The following is an 18,794-nucleotide window of genomic DNA, read 5'->3' on the forward strand; positions in this document are numbered from 1 at the left end:
GTTGTGTCCCAGTGTTTTGCAGTTGGACGACAAGAGTAATACACAGTAGCAAAGAGCGAGGCACTGAGTTGGCATGAACAATGGAGAGCACAATGGGGCTCGAGATGTGCTTGTTACCTCAGGTGCTGTGTGATTGTGGACAAGGAGTGAAATGGACCAATTTGTGACCGCCCTTTCAATTTAAGACGTTCAAAACAGACGGAATTTGCATTCGTAATACCAGAGCATCGAAACTACTTGGAACTCTTGTGTATATGAACGTGTCCGCGCCTTTGTATTCTGGTACCTTCGCCGCTACAAACCAACCAACCATCGTGTCCGTGCACATCAGAGTCGCAAGGAATGGAGAATAGCCAGGCTTGGTCGTGTGTGTAACTGTAGCTCAGTTGGCAGATCGTTCTCTTAGCGTGTGAACGGTCTCGGGTTCAAGCCCCGGCTCCTCCATGTTATGTAGTCAGTGCATGGTAAGTGTTGGTCGCGGCGAACATAAACGCACGCAAGAAGTTGCAAAACCACCGTCACAGACTGATATGATGTATACTGTCGTAAGGAGAGCAAGATGTAAGTGTGGGGACCGGCTGTTATCGTGGTGTCATCGAGTGCAGATCTGTCTTAGGTATCACGGCTTAACGTCATTGAAGTCTAGAGGTGGACAACACGTTCGTCTTACTCAGTGCGGTGTCTGAACTCTATTTTCGACGTTATGCGTGCCACTTTCATTGTGGCTAACTACGATTCGATACAGAATGCACGAAACCTGAAAGACACCCTCACTGATACATAGAGAGTAGTGTTTGTCTGCGGAATAATGGGAGTGCAAGGGTCTGTGACGTTGATATGACTGTATGTAGCACTACTAGTTATCGGAGGGGTGGGCGTAGCTCAGATGGTAGAGCGCTCGCTTAGCGTGCGAGAGGTACTGGGATCGATACCCAGCGCCTCCAGAATTTTTAACACACCTACATGCGCACCTTGCCATGCAAGTGGAATAATTCCCAACCGGCAGAGGTGTGTAGGCAGATACAAGAGAACGATTAGCATCCACAATTGCGCCGATTTCACGTAAATCCCACTGCACGTTCCCATTCTTTGCGACCAGTCGGCTGCTACTGGTGTTGCTGGTTGTGACTGCTGATAACAGATGAAGTAGCAATCAATTCATGGAGTGAGTTGTATGTTTTGCGATAGTCTGTCTCTGACAAGGAAGCACAGGTGATATAGGTGCGAACACAGGGAGCTTGCAGCCCCTCGCTGCCTGCAGACACAGAGCAGCCACACTAGAAGAGCGGCCTAAGCCGTAGGCGAAATGTGCCCATTCGCTTTGGCGCGACGTCGAACTATAAATAAGGCTGTCACTAGCGTGAGCGTTGCGTGAGCGTCGTGTAAAGTCGGAAAAGTCATCTGCTTGGTTGATTGCCAAGTTTGGGGAGCGTTTCGTAGTACGATCAGTGCAAAGGGGACGCGGAAACTTATTGTGTCCCAGTGTTTTGCAGTTGGACGACAAGAGTTTTACGCAGTAGCAAAGAGCGAGGCACTGAGTTGGCATGAACAATGGAGAGCACAATGGGGCTCGAGATGTGCTTGTTACCTCAGGTGCTGTGTGATTGTCGACAAGGAGTGAAATGGACCAATTTGTGACCGCCCTTTCAATTTAAGACGTTCAAAACAGACGGAATTTGCATTCGTAATACCAGAGCATCGAAACTACTTGGAACTCTTGTGTATATGAACGTGTCCGCGCCTTTGTATTCTGGTACCTTCGCCGCTACAAACCAACCAACCATCGTGTCCGTGCACATCAGAGTCGCAAAGAATGGAGAATAGCCAGGCTTGGTCGTGTGTGTAGCTGTAGCTCAGTTGGCAGATCGTTCGCTTAGCGTGTGAACGGTCTCGGGTTCAAGCCCCGGCTCCTCCATGTTTTGTGGCAGTGCATGGTAAGTGTTGGTCGCGGCGAACATAAACGCACGCAAGAAGTTTCAAAACCAGGGTCACAGACTGATATGATGTATACTGTCATAAGGAGAGCAAGATGTAAGTGTGTGGACCGGCTGTTATCGTGGTGTCATCGAGTGCAGATCTGTCTTAGGTATCACGGCTTAACGTCATTGAAGTCTAGAGGTGGACAACACGTTCGTCTTACTCAGAGCGGTGTCTGAACTCTATTTTTGACGTTATGCGTGCCACTTTCATTGTGGCCAACTACGATTCGATACAGAATGCACGAAACCTGAAAGACACCCTCACTGATACATAGAGAGTAGTGTTTGTCTGCGGAATAATGGGAGTGCAAGGGTCTGTGACGTTGATATGACTGTATGTAGCACTACTAGTTGTCCGGGGGGTTGGCGTAGCTCAGATGGTAGAGCGCTCGCTTAGCGTGCGAGAGGTACTGGGATCGATACCCAGCGCCTCCAGAATTTTTAACACACCTACATGCGCACCTTGCCATGCAAGTGGAATAATTCCCAACCGGCAGAGGTGTGTAGGCAGATACAAGCGAACGATTAGCATTCACAATTGCGCCGATTTCACGTAAATCCCACTGCACGTTCCTATTCTTTGCGTGCAGTCGGCTGCTACTGGTGTTGCTGGTTGTGACTGCTGATAACAGATGCCGTAGCAATCAATTCATGGAGTGAGTTGTATGTTTTGCGATAGTCTGTCTCTGACAAGGAAGCACAGGTGATATAGGTGCGAACACAGGAAGCTTGCAGCCCCTCGCTGCCTGCAGACACAGAGCAGCCACACTAGAAGAGCGGCCTAAGCCGTAGGCGAAATGTGCTCATTCGCTTTGGCGCGACGTCGAACTATAAATAAGGCTGTCACTAGCGTGAGCGTCGTGTAAAGTCGGAAAAGTCATCTGCATGGGTGATTGCCAAGTTTGGGGAGCGTTTCGTAGTACGATCAGTGCAAAGGGGACGCGGAAACTTGTTGTGTCCCAGTGTTTTGCAGTTGGACGACAAGAGTAATACACAGTAGCAAAGAGCGAGGCACTGAGTTGGCATGAACAATGGAGAGCACAATGGGGCTCGAGATGTGCTTGTTACCTCAGGTGCTGTGTGATTGTGGACAAGGAGTGAAATGGACCAATTTGTGACCGCCCTTTCAATTTAAGACGTTCAAAACAGACGGAATTTGCATTCGTAATACCAGAGCATCGAAACTACTTGGAACTCTTGTGTATATGAACGTGTCCGCGCCTTTGTATTCTGGTACCTTCGCCGCTACAAACCAACCAACCATCGTGTCCGTGCACATCAGAGTCGCAAGGAATGGAGAATAGCCAGGCTTGGTCGTGTGTGTAACTGTAGCTCAGTTGGCAGATCGTTCTCTTAGCGTGTGAACGGTCTCGGGTTCAAGCCCCGGCTCCTCCATGTTATGTAGTCAGTGCATGGTAAGTGTTGGTCGCGGCGAACATAAACGCACGCAAGAAGTTGCAAAACCACCGTCACAGACTGATATGATGTATACTGTCGTAAGGAGAGCAAGATGTAAGTGTGGGGACCGGCTGTTATCGTGGTGTCATCGAGTGCAGATCTGTCTTAGGTATCACGGCTTAACGTCATTGAAGTCTAGAGGTGGACAACACGTTCGTCTTACTCAGTGCGGTGTCTGAACTCTATTTTCGACGTTATGCGTGCCACTTTCATTGTGGCTAACTACGATTCGATACAGAATGCACGAAACCTGAAAGACACCCTCACTGATACATAGAGAGTAGTGTTTGTCTGCGGAATAATGGGAGTGCAAGGGTCTGTGACGTTGATATGACTGTATGTAGCACTACTAGTTATCGGAGGGGTGGGCGTAGCTCAGATGGTAGAGCGCTCGCTTAGCGTGCGAGAGGTACTGGGATCGATACCCAGCGCCTCCAGAATTTTTAACACACCTACATGCGCACCTTGCCATGCAAGTGGAATAATTCCCAACCGGCAGAGGTGTGTAGGCAGATACAAGAGAACGATTAGCATCCACAATTGCGCCGATTTCACGTAAATCCCACTGCACGTTCCCATTCTTTGCGACCAGTCGGCTGCTACTGGTGTTGCTGGTTGTGACTGCTGATAACAGATGAAGTAGCAATCAATTCATGGAGTGAGTTGTATGTTTTGCGATAGTCTGTCTCTGACAAGGAAGCACAGGTGATATAGGTGCGAACACAGGGAGCTTGCAGCCCCTCGCTGCCTGCAGACACAGAGCAGCCACACTAGAAGAGCGGCCTAAGCCGTAGGCGAAATGTGCCCATTCGCTTTGGCGCGACGTCGAACTATAAATAAGGCTGTCACTAGCGTGAGCGTTGCGTGAGCGTCGTGTAAAGTCGGAAAAGTCATCTGCTTGGTTGATTGCCAAGTTTGGGGAGCGTTTCGTAGTACGATCAGTGCAAAGGGGACGCGGAAACTTATTGTGTCCCAGTGTTTTGCAGTTGGACGACAAGAGTTTTACGCAGTAGCAAAGAGCGAGGCACTGAGTTGGCATGAACAATGGAGAGCACAATGGGGCTCGAGATGTGCTTGTTACCTCAGGTGCTGTGTGATTGTCGACAAGGAGTGAAATGGACCAATTTGTGACCGCCCTTTCAATTTAAGACGTTCAAAACAGACGGAATTTGCATTCGTAATACCAGAGCATCGAAACTACTTGGAACTCTTGTGTATATGAACGTGTCCGCGCCTTTGTATTCTGGTACCTTCGCCGCTACAAACCAACCAACCATCGTGTCCGTGCACATCAGAGTCGCAAAGAATGGAGAATAGCCAGGCTTGGTCGTGTGTGTAGCTGTAGCTCAGTTGGCAGATCGTTCGCTTAGCGTGTGAACGGTCTCGGGTTCAAGCCCCGGCTCCTCCATGTTTTGTGGCAGTGCATGGTAAGTGTTGGTCGCGGCGAACATAAACGCACGCAAGAAGTTTCAAAACCAGGGTCACAGACTGATATGATGTATACTGTCATAAGGAGAGCAAGATGTAAGTGTGTGGACCGGCTGTTATCGTGGTGTCATCGAGTGCAGATCTGTCTTAGGTATCACGGCTTAACGTCATTGAAGTCTAGAGGTGGACAACACGTTCGTCTTACTCAGAGCGGTGTCTGAACTCTATTTTTGACGTTATGCGTGCCACTTTCATTGTGGCCAACTACGATTCGATACAGAATGCACGAAACCTGAAAGACACCCTCACTGATACATAGAGAGTAGTGTTTGTCTGCGGAATAATGGGAGTGCAAGGGTCTGTGACGTTGATATGACTGTATGTAGCACTACTAGTTGTCCGGGGGGTTGGCGTAGCTCAGATGGTAGAGCGCTCGCTTAGCGTGCGAGAGGTACTGGGATCGATACCCAGCGCCTCCAGAATTTTTAACACACCTACATGCGCACCTTGCGATACAAGTGGAATAATTCCCAACCGGCAGAGGTGTGTAGGCAGATACAAGCGAACGATTAGCATCCACAATTGCGCCGATTTCACGTAAATCCCACTGCACGTTCCTATTCTTTGCGTGCAGTCGGCTGCTACTGGTGTTGCTGGTTGTGACTGCTGATAACAGATGCCGTAGCAATCAATTCATGGAGTGAGTTGTATGTTTTGCGATAGTCTGTCTCTGACAAGGAAGCACAGGTGATATAGGTGCGAACACAGGAAGCTTGCAGCCCCTCGCTGCCTGCAGACACAGAGCAGCCACACTAGAAGAGCGGCCTAAGCCGTAGGCGAAATGTGCTCATTCGCTTTGGCGCGATGTCGAACTATAAATAAGGCTGTCACTAGCGTGAGCGTCGTGTAAAGTCGGAAAAGTCATCTGCATGGGTGATTGCCAAGTTTGGGGAGCGTTTCGTAGTACGATCAGTGCAAAGGGGACGCGGAAACTTGTTGTGTCCCAGTGTTTTGCAGTTGGACGACAAGAGTAATACACAGTAGCAAAGAGCGAGGCACTGAGTTGGCATGAACAATGGAGAGCACAATGGGGCTCGAGATGTGCTTGTTACCTCAGGTGCTGTGTGATTGTCGACAAGGAGTGAAATGGACCAATTTGTGACCGCCCTTTCAATTTAAGACGTTCAAAACAGACGGAATTTGCATTCGTAATACCAGAGCATCGAAACTACTTGGAACTCTTGTGTATATGAACGTGTCCGCGCCTTTGTATTCTGGTACCTTCGCCGCTACAAACCAACCAACCATCGTGTCCGTGCACATCAGAGTCGCAAAGAATGGAGAATAGCCAGGCTTGGTCGTGTGTGTAGCTGTAGCTCACTTGGCAGATCGTTCGCTTAGCGTGTGAACGGTCTCGGGTTCAAGCCCCGGCTCCTCCATGTTTTGTGGCAGTGCATGGTAAGTGTTGGTCGCGGCGAACATAAACGCACGCAAGAAGTTTCAAAACCAGGGTCACAGACTGATATGATGTATACTGTCATAAGGAGAGCAAGATGTAAGTGTGTGGACCGGCTGTTATCGTGGTGTCATCGAGTGCAGATCTGTCTTAGGTATCACGGCTTAACGTCATTGAAGTCTAGAGGTGGACAACACGTTCGTCTTACTCAGAGCGGTGTCTGAACTCTATTTTCGACGTTATGCGTGCCACTTTCATTGTGGCCAACTACGATTCGATACAGAATGCACGAAACCTGAAAGACACCCTCACTGATACATAGAGAGTAGTGTTTGTCTGCGGAATAATGGGAGTGCAAGGGTCTGTGACGTTGATATGACTGTATGTAGCACTACTAGTTATCCGGGGGGTTGGCGTAGCTCAGATGGTAGAGCGCTCGCTTAGCGTGCGAGAGGTACTGGGATCGATACCCAGCGCCTCCAGAATTTTTAACACACCTACATGCGCACCTTGCGATACAAGTGGAATAATTCCCAACCGGCAGAGGTGTGTAGGCAGATACAAGCGAACGATTAGCATCCACAATTGCGCCGATTTCACGTAAATCCCACTGCACGTTCCTATTCTTTGCGTGCAGTCGGCTGCTACTGGTGTTGCTGGTTGTGACTGCTGATAACAGATGCCGTAGCAATCAATTCATGGAGTGAGTTGTATGTTTTGCGATAGTCTGTCTCTGACAAGGAAGCACAGGTGATATAGGTGCGAACACAGGAAGCTTGCAGCCCCTCGCTGCCTGCAGACACAGAGCAGCCACACTAGAAGAGCGGCCTAAGCCGTAGGCGAAATGTGCTCATTCGCTTTGGCGCGACGTCGAACTATAAATAAGGCTGTCACTAGCGTGAGCGTCGTGTAAAGTCGGAAAAGTCATCTGCATGGGTGATTGCCAAGTTTGGGGAGCGTTTCGTAGTACGATCAGTGCAAAGGGGACGCGGAAACTTGTTGTGTCCCAGTGTTTTGCAGTTGGACGACAAGAGTAATACACAGTAGCAAAGAGCGAGGCACTGAGTTGGCATGAACAATGGAGAGCACAATTTGGCTCGAGATGTGCTTGTTACCTCAGGTGCTGTGTGATTGTGGACAAGGAGTGAAATGGACCAATTTGTGACCGCCCTTTCAATTTAAGACGTTCAAAACAGACGGAATTTGCATTCGTAATACCAGAGCATCGAAACTACTTGGAACTCTTGTGTATATGAACGTGTCCGCGCCTTTGTATTCTGGTACCTTCGCCGCTGCAAACCAACCAACCATCGTGTCCGTGCACATCAGAGTCGCAAGGAATGGAGAATAGCCAGGCTTGGTCGTGTGTGTAACTGTAGCTCAGTTGGCAGATCGTTCTCTTAGCGTGTGAACGGTCTCGGGTTCAAGCCCCGGCTCCTCCATGTTTTGTAGTCAGTGCATGGTAAGTGTTGGTCGCGGCGAACATAAACGCACGCAAGAAGTTGCAAAACCACCGTCACAGACTGATATGATGTATACTGTCGTAAGGAGAGCAAGATGTAAGTGTGGGGACCGGCTGTTATCGTGGTGTCATCGAGTGCAGATCTGTCTTAGGTATCACGGCTTAACGTCATTGAAGTCTAGAGGTGGACAACACGTTCGTCTTACTCAGTGCGGTGTCTGAACTCTATTTTCGACGTTATGCGTGCCACTTTCATTGTGGCCAACTACGATTCGATACAGAATGCACGAAACCTGAAAGACACCCTCACTGATACATAGAGAGTAGTGTTTGTCTGCGGAATAATGGGAGTGCAAGGGTCTGTGACGTTGATATGACTGTATGTAGCACTACTAGTTATCGGGGGGGTGGGCGTAGCTCAGATGGTAGAGCGCTCGCTTAGCGTGCGAGAGGTACTGGGATCGATACCCAGCGCCTCCAGAATTTTTAACACACCTACATGCGCACCTTGCCATGCAAGTGGAATAATTCCCAACCGGCAGAGGTGTGTAGGCAGATACAAGCGAACGATTAGCATCCACAATTGCGCCGATTTCACGTAAATCCCACTGCACGTTCCTATTCTTTGCGTGCAGTCGGCTGCTACTGGTGTTGCTGGTTGTGACTGCTGATAACAGATGCCGTAGCAATCAATTCATGGAGTGAGTTGTATGTTTTGCGATAGTCTGTCTCTGACAAGGAAGCACAGGTGATATAGGTGCGAACACAGGAAGCTTGCAGCCCCTCGCTGCCTGCAGACACAGAGCAGCCACACTAGAAGAGCGGCCTAAGCCGTAGGCGAAATGTGCCCATTCGCTTTGGCGCGACGTCGAACTATAAATAAGGCTGTCACTAGCGTGAGCGTTGCGTGAGCGTCGTGTAAAGTCGGAAAAGTCATCTGCTTGGTTGATTGCCAAGTTTGGGGAGCGTTTCGTAGTACGATCAGTGCAAAGGGGACGCGGAAACTTATTGTGTCCCAGTGTTTTGCAGTTGGACGACAAGAGTTTTACGCAGTAGCAAAGAGCGAGGCACTGAGCTGGCATGAACAATGGAGAGCACAATGGGGCTCGAGATGTGCTTGTTACCTCAGGTGCTGTGTGATTGTCGACAAGGAGTGAAATGGACCAATTTGTGACCGCCCTTTCAATTTAAGACGTTCAAAACAGACGGAATTTGCATTCGTAATACCAGAGCATCGAAACTACTTGGAACTCTTGTGTATATGAACGTGTCCGCGCCTTTGTATTCTGGTACCTTCGCCGCTACAAACCAACCAACCATCGTGTCCTTGCACATCAGAGTCGCAAAGAATGGAGAATAGCCAGGCTTGGTCGTGTGTGTAGCTGTAGCTCAGTTGGCAGATCGTTCGCTTAGCGTGTGAACGGTCTCGGGTTCAAGCCCCGGCTCCTCCATGTTTTGTGGCAGTGCATGGTAAGTGTTGGTCGCGGCGAACATAAACGCACGCAAGAAGTTTCAAAACCAGGGTCACAGACTGATATGATGTATACTGTCATAAGGAGAGCAAGATGTAAGTGTGTGGACCGGCTGTTATCGTGGTGTCATCGAGTGCAGATCTGTCTTAGGTATCACGGCTTAACGTCATTGAAGTCTAGAGGTGGACAACACGTTCGTCTTACTCAGAGCGGTGTCTGAACTCTATTTTTGACGTTATGCGTGCCACTTTCATTGTGGCCAACTACGATTCGATACAGAATGCACGAAACCTGAAAGACACCCTCACTGATACATAGAGAGTAGTGTTTGTCTGCGGAATAATGGGAGTGCAAGGGTCTGTGACGTTGATATGACTGTATGTAGCACTACTAGTTATCCGGGGGGTTGGCGTAGCTCAGATGGTAGAGCGCTCGCTTAGCGTGCGAGAGGTACTGGGATCGATACCCAGCGCCTCCAGAATTCTTAACACACCTACATGCGCACCTTGCGATACAAGTGGAATAATTCCCAACCGGCAGAGGTGTGTAGGCAGATACAAGCGAACGATTAGCATCCACAATTGCGCCGATTTCACGTAAATCCCACTGCACGTTCCTATTCTTTGCGTGCAGTCGGCTGCTACTGGTGTTGCTGGTTGTGACTGCTGATAACAGATGCCGTAGCAATCAATTCATGGAGTGAGTTGTATGTTTTGCGATAGTCTGTCTCTGACAAGGAAGCACAGGTGATATAGGTGCGAACACAGGAAGCTTGCAGCCCCTCGCTGCCTGCAGACACAGAGCAGCCACACTAGAAGAGCGGCCTAAGCCGTAGGCGAAATGTGCTCATTCGCTTTGGCGCGACGTCGAACTATAAATAAGGCTGTCACTAGCGTGAGCGTCGTGTAAAGTCGGAAAAGTCATCTGCATGGGTGATTGCCAAGTTTGGGGAGCGTTTCGTAGTACGATCAGTGCAAAGGGGACGCGGAAACTTGTTGTGTCCCAGTGTTTTGCAGTTGGACGACAAGAGTAATACACAGTAGCAAAGAGCGAGGCACTGAGTTGGCATGAACAATGGAGAGCACAATGGGGCTCGAGATGTGCTTGTTACCTCAGGTGCTGTGTGATTGTCGACAAGGAGTGAAATGGACCAATTTGTGACCGCCCTTTCAATTTAAGACGTTCAAAACAGACGGAATTTGCATTCGTAATACCAGAGCATCGAAACTACTTGGAACTCTTGTGTATATGAACGTGTCCGCGCCTTTGTATTCTGGTACCTTCGCCGCTACAAACCAACCAACCATCGTGTCCGTGCACATCAGAGTCGCAAAGAATGGAGAATAGCCAGGCTTGGTCGTGTGTGTAACTGTAGCTCAGTTGGCAGATCGTTCTCTTAGCGTGTGAACGGTCTCGGGTTCAAGCCCCGGCTCCTCCATGTTTTGTAGTCAGTGCATGGTAAGTGTTGGTCGCGGCTAACATAAACGCACGCAAGAAGTTGCAAAACCACCGTCACAGACTGATATGATGTATACTGTCGTAAGGAGAGCAAGATGTAAGTGTGGGGACCGGCTGTTATCGTGGTGTCATCGAGGGCAGCTCTGTCTTAGGTATCACGGCTTAACGTCATTGAAGTCTAGAGGTGGACAACACGTTCGTCTTACTCAGTGCGGTGTCTGAACTCTATTTTCGACGTTATGCGTGCCACTTTCATTGTGGCCAACTACGATTCGATACAGAATGCACGAAACCTGAGAGACACCCTCACTGATACATAGAGAGTAGTGTTTGTCTGCGGAATAATGGGAGTGCAAGGGTCTGTGACGTTGATATGACTGTATGTAGCACTACTAGTTATCGGGGGGGTGGGCGTAGCTCAGATGGTAGAGCGCTCGCTTAGCGTGCGAGAGGTACTGGGATCGATACCCAGCGCCTCCAGAATTTTTAACACACCTACATGCGCACCTTGCCATGCAAGTGGAATAATTCCCAACCGGCAGAAGTGTGTAGGCAGATACAAGAGAACGATTAGCATCCACAATTGCGCCGATTTCACGTAAATCCCACTGCACGTTCCCATTCTTTGCGACCAGTCGGCTGCTACTGGTGTTGCTGGTTGTGACTGCTGATAACAGATGCCGTAGCAATCAATTCATGGAGTGAGTTGTATGTTTTGCGATAGTCTGTCTCTGACAAGGAAGCACAGGTGATATAGGTGCGAACACAGGAAGCTTGCAGCCCCTCGCTGCCTGCAGACACAGAGCAGCCACACTAGAAGAGCGGCCTAAGCCGTAGGCGAAATGTGCCCATTCGCTTTGGCGCGACGTCGAACTATAAATAAGGCTGTCACTAGCGTGAGCGTTGCGTGAGCGTCGTGTAAAGTCGGAAAAGTCATCTGCTTGGTTGATTGCCAAGTTTGGGGAGCGTTTCGTAGTACGATCAGTGCAAAGGGGACGCGGAAACTTATTGTGTCCCAGTGTTTTGCAGTTGGACGACAAGAGTTTTACGCAGTAGCAAAGAGCGAGGCACTGAGCTGGCATGAACAATGGAGAGCACAATGGGGCTCGAGATGTGCTTGTTACCTCAGGTGCTGTGTGATTGTCGACAAGGAGTGAAATGGACCAATTTGTGACCGCCCTTTCAATTTAAGACGTTCAAAACAGACGGAATTTGCATTCGTAATACCAGAGCATCGAAACTACTTGGAACTCTTGTGTATATGAACGTGTCCGCGCCTTTGTATTCTGGTACCTTCGCCGCTACAAACCAACCAACCATCGTGTCCTTGCACATCAGAGTCGCAAAGAATGGAGAATAGCCAGGCTTGGTCGTGTGTGTAGCTGTAGCTCAGTTGGCAGATCGTTCGCTTAGCGTGTGAACGGTCTCGGGTTCAAGCCCCGGCTCCTCCATGTTTTGTGGCAGTGCATGGTAAGTGTTGGTCGCGGCGAACATAAACGCACGCAAGAAGTTTCAAAACCAGGGTCACAGACTGATATGATGTATACTGTCATAAGGAGAGCAAGATGTAAGTGTGTGGACCGGCTGTTATCGTGGTGTCATCGAGTGCAGATCTGTCTTAGGTATCACGGCTTAACGTCATTGAAGTCTAGAGGTGGACAACACGTTCGTCTTACTCAGAGCGGTGTCTGAACTCTATTTTTGACGTTATGCGTGCCACTTTCATTGTGGCCAACTACGATTCGATACAGAATGCACGAAACCTGAAAGACACCCTCACTGATACATAGAGAGTAGTGTTTGTCTGCGGAATAATGGGAGTGCAAGGGTCTGTGACGTTGATATGACTGTATGTAGCACTACTAGTTATCCGGGGGGTTGGCGTAGCTCAGATGGTAGAGCGCTCGCTTAGCGTGCGAGAGGTACTGGGATCGATACCCAGCGCCTCCAGAATTCTTAACACACCTACATGCGCACCTTGCGATACAAGTGGAATAATTCCCAACCGGCAGAGGTGTGTAGGCAGATACAAGCGAACGATTAGCATCCACAATTGCGCCGATTTCACGTAAATCCCACTGCACGTTCCTATTCTTTGCGTGCAGTCGGCTGCTACTGGTGTTGCTGGTTGTGACTGCTGATAACAGATGCCGTAGCAATCAATTCATGGAGTGAGTTGTATGTTTTGCGATAGTCTGTCTCTGACAAGGAAGCACAGGTGATATAGGTGCGAACACAGGAAGCTTGCAGCCCCTCGCTGCCTGCAGACACAGAGCAGCCACACTAGAAGAGCGGCCTAAGCCGTAGGCGAAATGTGCTCATTCGCTTTGGCGCGACGTCGAACTATAAATAAGGCTGTCACTAGCGTGAGCGTCGTGTAAAGTCGGAAAAGTCATCTGCATGGGTGATTGCCAAGTTTGGGGAGCGTTTCGTAGTACGATCAGTGCAAAGGGGACGCGGAAACTTGTTGTGTCCCAGTGTTTTGCAGTTGGACGACAAGAGTAATACACAGTAGCAAAGAGCGAGGCACTGAGTTGGCATGAACAATGGAGAGCACAATGGGGCTCGAGATGTGCTTGTTACCTCAGGTGCTGTGTGATTGTCGACAAGGAGTGAAATGGACCAATTTGTGACCGCCCTTTCAATTTAAGACGTTCAAAACAGACGGAATTTGCATTCGTAATACCAGAGCATCGAAACTACTTGGAACTCTTGTGTATATGAACGTGTCCGCGCCTTTGTATTCTGGTACCTTCGCCGCTACAAACCAACCAACCATCGTGTCCGTGCACATCAGAGTCGCAAAGAATGGAGAATAGCCAGGCTTGGTCGTGTGTGTAACTGTAGCTCAGTTGGCAGATCGTTCTCTTAGCGTGTGAACGGTCTCGGGTTCAAGCCCCGGCTCCTCCATGTTTTGTAGTCAGTGCATGGTAAGTGTTGGTCGCGGCTAACATAAACGCACGCAAGAAGTTGCAAAACCACCGTCACAGACTGATATGATGTATACTGTCGTAAGGAGAGCAAGATGTAAGTGTGGGGACCGGCTGTTATCGTGGTGTCATCGAGGGCAGCTCTGTCTTAGGTATCACGGCTTAACGTCATTGAAGTCTAGAGGTGGACAACACGTTCGTCTTACTCAGTGCGGTGTCTGAACTCTATTTTCGACGTTATGCGTGCCACTTTCATTGTGGCCAACTACGATTCGATACAGAATGCACGAAACCTGAGAGACACCCTCACTGATACATAGAGAGTAGTGTTTGTCTGCGGAATAATGGGAGTGCAAGGGTCTGTGACGTTGATATGACTGTATGTAGCACTACTAGTTATCCGGGGGGTTGGCGTAGCTCAGATGGTAGAGCGCTCGCTTAGCGTGCGAGAGGTACTGGGATCGATACCCAGCGCCTCCAGAACTTTTAACACACCTACATGCGCACCTTGCGATACAAGTGGAATAATTCCCAACCGGCAGAGGTGTGTAGGCAGATACAAGCGAACGATTAGCATCCACAATTGCGCCGATTTCACGTAAATCCCACTGCACGTTCCTATTCTTTGCGTGCAGTCGGCTGCTACTGGTGTTGCTGGTTGTGACTGCTGATAACAGATGCCGTAGCAATCAATTCATGGAGTGAGTTGTATGTTTTGCGATAGTCTGTCTCTGACAAGGAAGCACAGGTGATATAGGTGCGAACACAGGAAGCTTGCAGCCCCTCGCTGCCTGCAGACACAGAGCAGCCACACTAGAAGAGCGGCCGAAGCCGTAGGCGAAATGTGCTCATTCGCTTTGGCGCGACGTCGAACTATAAATAAGGCTGTCACTAGCGTGAGCGTCGTGTAAAGTCGGAAAAGTCATCTGCTTGGGTGATTGCCAAGTTTGGGGAGCGTTTCGTAGTACGATCAGTGCAAAGGGGACGCGGAAACTTATTGTGTCCAACTGTTTTGCAGTTGGACGACAAGAATTTTACGCAGTAGCAAAGAGCGAGGCACTGAGTTGGCATGAACAATGGAGAGCACAATGGGGCTCGAGATGTGCTTGTTACCTCAGGTGCTGTGTGATTGTCGACAAGGAGTGAAATGGACCAATTTGTGACCGCCCTTTCAATTTAAGACGTTCAAAACAGACGGAATTTGCATTCGTAATACCAGAGCATCGAAACTACTTGGAACTCTTGTGTATATGAACGTGTCCGCGCCTTTGTATTCTGGTACCTTCGCCGCTACAAACCAACCAACCATCGTGTCCGTGCACATCAGAGTCGCAAAGAATGGAGAATAGCCAGGCTTGGTCGTGTGTGTAACTGTAGCTCAGTTGGCAGATCGTTCTCTTAGCGTGTGAACGGTCTCGGGTTCAAGCCCCGGCTCCTCCATGTTTTGTAGTCAGTGCATGGTAAGTGTTGGTCGCGGCTAACATAAACGCACGCAAGAAGTTGCAAAACCACCGTCACAGACTGATATGATGTATACTGTCGTAAGGAGAGCAAGATGTAAGTGTGGGGACCGGCTGTTATCGTGGTGTCATCGAGTGCAGCTCTGTCTTAGGTATCACGGCTTAACGTCATTGAAGTCTAGAGGTGGACAACACGTTCGTCTTACTCAGTGCGGTGTCTGAACTCTATTTTCGACGTTATGCGTGCCACTTTCATTGTGGCCAACTACGATTCGATACAGAATGCACGAAACCTGAGAGACACCCTCACTGATACATAGAGAGTAGTGTTTGTCTGCGGAATAATGGGAGTGCAAGGGTCTGTGACGTTGATATGACTGTATGTAGCACTACTAGTTATCCGGGGGGTTGGCGTAGCTCAGATGGTAGAGCGCTCGCTTAGCGTGCGAGAGGTACTGGGATCGATACCCAGCGCCTCCAGAATTTTTAACACACCTACATGCGCACCTTGCGATACAAGTGGAATAATTCCCAACCGGCAGAGGTGTGTAGGCAGATACAAGCGAACGATTAGCATCCACAATTGCGCCGATTTCACGTAAATCCCACTGCACGTTCCTATTCTTTGCGTGCAGTCGGCTGCTACTGGTGTTGCTGGTTGTGACTGCTGATAACAGATGCCGTAGCAATCAATTCATGGAGTGAGTTGTATGTTTTGCGATAGTCTGTCTCTGACAAGGAAGCACAGGTGATATAGGTGCGAACACAGGAAGCTTGCAGCCCCTCGCTGCCTGCAGACACAGAGCAGCCACACTAGAAGAGCGGCCTAAGCCGTAGGCGAAATGTGCTCATTCGCTTTGGCGCGACGTCGAACTATAAATAAGGCTGTCACTAGCGTGAGCGTTGCGTGAGCGTCGTGTAAAGTCGGAAAAGTCATCTGCTTGGGTGATTGCCAAGTTTGGGGAGCGTTTCGTAGTACGATCAGTGCAAAGGGGACGCGGAAACTTATTGTGTCCAAGTGTTTTGCAGTTGGACGACAAGAATTTTACGCAGTAGCAAAGAGCGAGGCACTGAGTTGGCATGAACAATGGAGAGCACAATGGGGCTCGAGATGTGCTTGTTACCTCAGGTGCTGTGTGATTGTCGACAAGGAGTGAAATGGAACAATTTGTGACCGCCCTTTCAATTTAAGACGTTCAAAACAGACGGAATTTGCATTCGTAATACCAGAGCATCGAAACTACTTGGAACTCTTGTGTATATGAACGTGTCCGCGCCTTTGTATTCTGGTACCTTCGCCGCTACAAACCAACCAACCATCGTGTCCGTGCACATCAGAGTCGCAAAGAATGGAGAATAGCCAGGCTTGGTCGTGTGTGTAACTGTAGCTCAGTTGGCAGATCGTTCTCTTAGCGTGTGAACGGTCTCGGGTTCAAGCCCCGGCTCCTCCATGTTTTGTAGTCAGTGCATGGTAAGTGTTGGTCGCGGCTAACATAAACGCACGCAAGAAGTTGCAAAACCACCGTCACAGACTGATATGATGTATACTGTCGTAAGGAGAGCAAGATGTAAGTGGGGGGCCGGCTGTTATCGTGGTGTCATCGAGTGCAGCTCTGTCTTAGGTATCACGGCTTAACGTCATTGAAGTCTAGAGGTGGACAACACGTTCGTCTTACTCAGTGCGGTGTCTGAACTCTATTTTCGACGTTATGCGTGCCACTTTCATTGTGGCCAACTACGATTCGATACAGAATGCACGAAACCTGAGAGACACCCTCACTGATACATAGAGAGTAGTGTTTGTCTGCGGAATAATGGGAGTGCAAGGGTCTGTGACGTTGATATGACTGTATGTAGCACTACTAGTTATCCGGGGGGTTGGCGTAGCTCAGATGGTAGAGCGCTCGCTTAGCGTGCGAGAGGTACTGGGATCGATACCCAGCGCCTCCAGAATTTTTAACACACCTACATGCGCACCTTGCGATACAAGTGGAATAATTCCCAACCGGCAGAGGTGTGTAGGCAGATACAAGCGAACGATTAGCATCCACAATTGCGCCGATTTCACGTAAATCCCACTGCACGTTCCTATTCTTTGCGTGCAGTCGGCTGCTACTGGTGTTGCTGGTTGTGACTGCTGATAACAGATGCCGTAGCAATCAATTCATGGAGAGAGTTGTATGTTTTGCGATAGTCTGTCTCTGACAAGGAAGCACAGGTGATATAGGTGCGAACACAGGAAGCTTGCAGCCCCTCGCTGCCTGCAGACACAGAGCAGCCACACTAGATGAGCGGCCTAAGCCGTAGGCGAAATGTGCTCATTCGCTTTGGCGCGACGTCGAACTATAAATAAGGCTGTCACTAGCGTGAGCGTTGCGTGAGCGTCGTGTAAAGTCGGAAAAGTCATCTGCTTGGGTGATTGCCAAGTTTGGGGAGCGTTTCGTAGTACGATCAGTGCAAAGGGGACGCGGAAACTTATTGTGTCCAAGTGTTTTGCAGTTGGACGACAAGAATTTTACGCAGTAGCAAAGAGCGAGGCACTGAGTTGGCATGAACAATGGAGAGCACAATGGGGCTCGAGATGTGCTTGTTACCTCAGGTGCTGTGTGATTGTCGACAAGGAGTGAAATGGACCAATTTGTGACCGCCCTTTCAATTTAAGACGTTCAAAACAGACGGAATTTGCATTCGTAATACCAGAGCATCGAAACTACTTGGAACTCTTGTGTATATGAACGTGTCCGCGCCTTTGTATTCTGGTACCTTCGCCGCTACAAACCAACCAACCATCGTGTCCGTGCACATCAGAGTCGCAAAGAATGGAGAATAGCCAGGCTTGGTCGTGTGTGTAACTGTAGCTTAGTTGGCAGATCGTTCTCTTAGCGTGTGAACGGTCTCGGGTTCAAGACCCGGCTCCTCCATGTTTTGTAGTCAGTGCATGGTAAGTGTTGGTCGCGGCGAACATAAACGCACGCAAGAAGTTGCAAAACCACCGTCACAGACTGATATGATGTATACTGTCGTAAGGAGAGCAAGATGTAAGTGTGGGGACCGGCTGTTATCGTGGTGTCATCGAGTGCAGATCTGTCTTAGGTATCACGGCTTAACGTCATTGAAGTCTAGAGGTGGACAACACGTTCGTCTTACTCAGTGCGGTGTCTGAACTCTATTTTCGACGTTATGCGTGCCACTTTCATTGTGGCCAACTACGATTCGATACAGAATGCACGAAACCTGAAAGACACCCTCACTGATACATAGAGAGTAGTGTTTATCTGCGGAATAATGGGAGTGCAAGGGTCTGTGACGTTGATATGACTGTATGTAGCACTACTAGTTATCGGGGTGGTTGGGCGTAGCTCAGATGGTAGAGCGCTCGCTTAGCGTGCGAGAGGTACTGGGATCGATACCCAGCGCCTCCAGAATTTTTAACACACCTACATGCGCACCTTGCCATGCAAGTGGAATAATTCCCAACCGGCAGAGGTGTGTAGGCAGATACAAGAGAACGATTAGCATCCACAATTGCGCCGATTTCACGTAAATCCCACTGCACGTTCCCATTCTTTGCGTGCAGTCGGCTGCTACTGGTGTTGCTGGTTGTGACTGCTGATAACAGATGCCGTAGCAATCAATTCATGGAGTGAGTTGTATGTTTTGCGATAGTCTGTCTCTGACAAGGAAGCACAGG

The 18,794-nt window shown here is 49.3% G+C and overlaps 12 non-coding genes across 12 annotated transcripts; all 12 read left to right on the plus strand.

Annotated features, from left to right (window-relative positions):
- The first annotated feature begins 870 nt into the window (after positions 1-870).
- On the plus strand, positions 871-944 carry Trnaa-agc (transfer RNA alanine (anticodon AGC)). The gene has a single exon. It is a non-coding gene; the product is annotated as a tRNA-Ala (tRNA).
- Positions 945-2,338: 1,394 nt separating this feature from the next.
- Trnaa-agc (transfer RNA alanine (anticodon AGC)) lies at positions 2,339-2,414 on the plus strand. The gene has a single exon. It is a non-coding gene; the product is annotated as a tRNA-Ala (tRNA).
- A 1,386-nt stretch (positions 2,415-3,800) lies between these two features.
- Trnaa-agc (transfer RNA alanine (anticodon AGC)) lies at positions 3,801-3,874 on the plus strand. The gene has a single exon. It is a non-coding gene; the product is annotated as a tRNA-Ala (tRNA).
- Positions 3,875-5,268: 1,394 nt separating this feature from the next.
- On the plus strand, positions 5,269-5,344 carry Trnaa-agc (transfer RNA alanine (anticodon AGC)). The gene has a single exon. It is a non-coding gene; the product is annotated as a tRNA-Ala (tRNA).
- Positions 5,345-6,727: 1,383 nt separating this feature from the next.
- On the plus strand, positions 6,728-6,803 carry Trnaa-agc (transfer RNA alanine (anticodon AGC)). The gene has a single exon. It is a non-coding gene; the product is annotated as a tRNA-Ala (tRNA).
- A 1,386-nt stretch (positions 6,804-8,189) lies between these two features.
- Positions 8,190-8,263, plus strand: Trnaa-agc (transfer RNA alanine (anticodon AGC)). The gene has a single exon. It is a non-coding gene; the product is annotated as a tRNA-Ala (tRNA).
- Positions 8,264-9,657: 1,394 nt separating this feature from the next.
- Trnaa-agc (transfer RNA alanine (anticodon AGC)) lies at positions 9,658-9,733 on the plus strand. Its single transcript has one exon. It is a non-coding gene; the product is annotated as a tRNA-Ala (tRNA).
- Positions 9,734-11,119: 1,386 nt separating this feature from the next.
- Trnaa-agc (transfer RNA alanine (anticodon AGC)) lies at positions 11,120-11,193 on the plus strand. Its single transcript has one exon. It is a non-coding gene; the product is annotated as a tRNA-Ala (tRNA).
- A 1,394-nt stretch (positions 11,194-12,587) lies between these two features.
- Positions 12,588-12,663, plus strand: Trnaa-agc (transfer RNA alanine (anticodon AGC)). The gene has a single exon. It is a non-coding gene; the product is annotated as a tRNA-Ala (tRNA).
- Positions 12,664-14,047: 1,384 nt separating this feature from the next.
- Trnaa-agc (transfer RNA alanine (anticodon AGC)) lies at positions 14,048-14,123 on the plus strand. Its single transcript has one exon. It is a non-coding gene; the product is annotated as a tRNA-Ala (tRNA).
- Positions 14,124-15,507: 1,384 nt separating this feature from the next.
- On the plus strand, positions 15,508-15,583 carry Trnaa-agc (transfer RNA alanine (anticodon AGC)). The gene has a single exon. It is a non-coding gene; the product is annotated as a tRNA-Ala (tRNA).
- A 1,394-nt stretch (positions 15,584-16,977) lies between these two features.
- Trnaa-agc (transfer RNA alanine (anticodon AGC)) lies at positions 16,978-17,053 on the plus strand. The gene has a single exon. It is a non-coding gene; the product is annotated as a tRNA-Ala (tRNA).
- Positions 17,054-18,794: the final 1,741 nt, after the last annotated feature.

The sequence above is a fragment of the Schistocerca gregaria genome, chromosome 3, assembly GCF_023897955.1.
Source record: "Schistocerca gregaria isolate iqSchGreg1 chromosome 3, iqSchGreg1.2, whole genome shotgun sequence".
Lineage (NCBI taxonomy): Eukaryota > Metazoa > Arthropoda > Insecta > Orthoptera > Acrididae > Schistocerca > Schistocerca gregaria.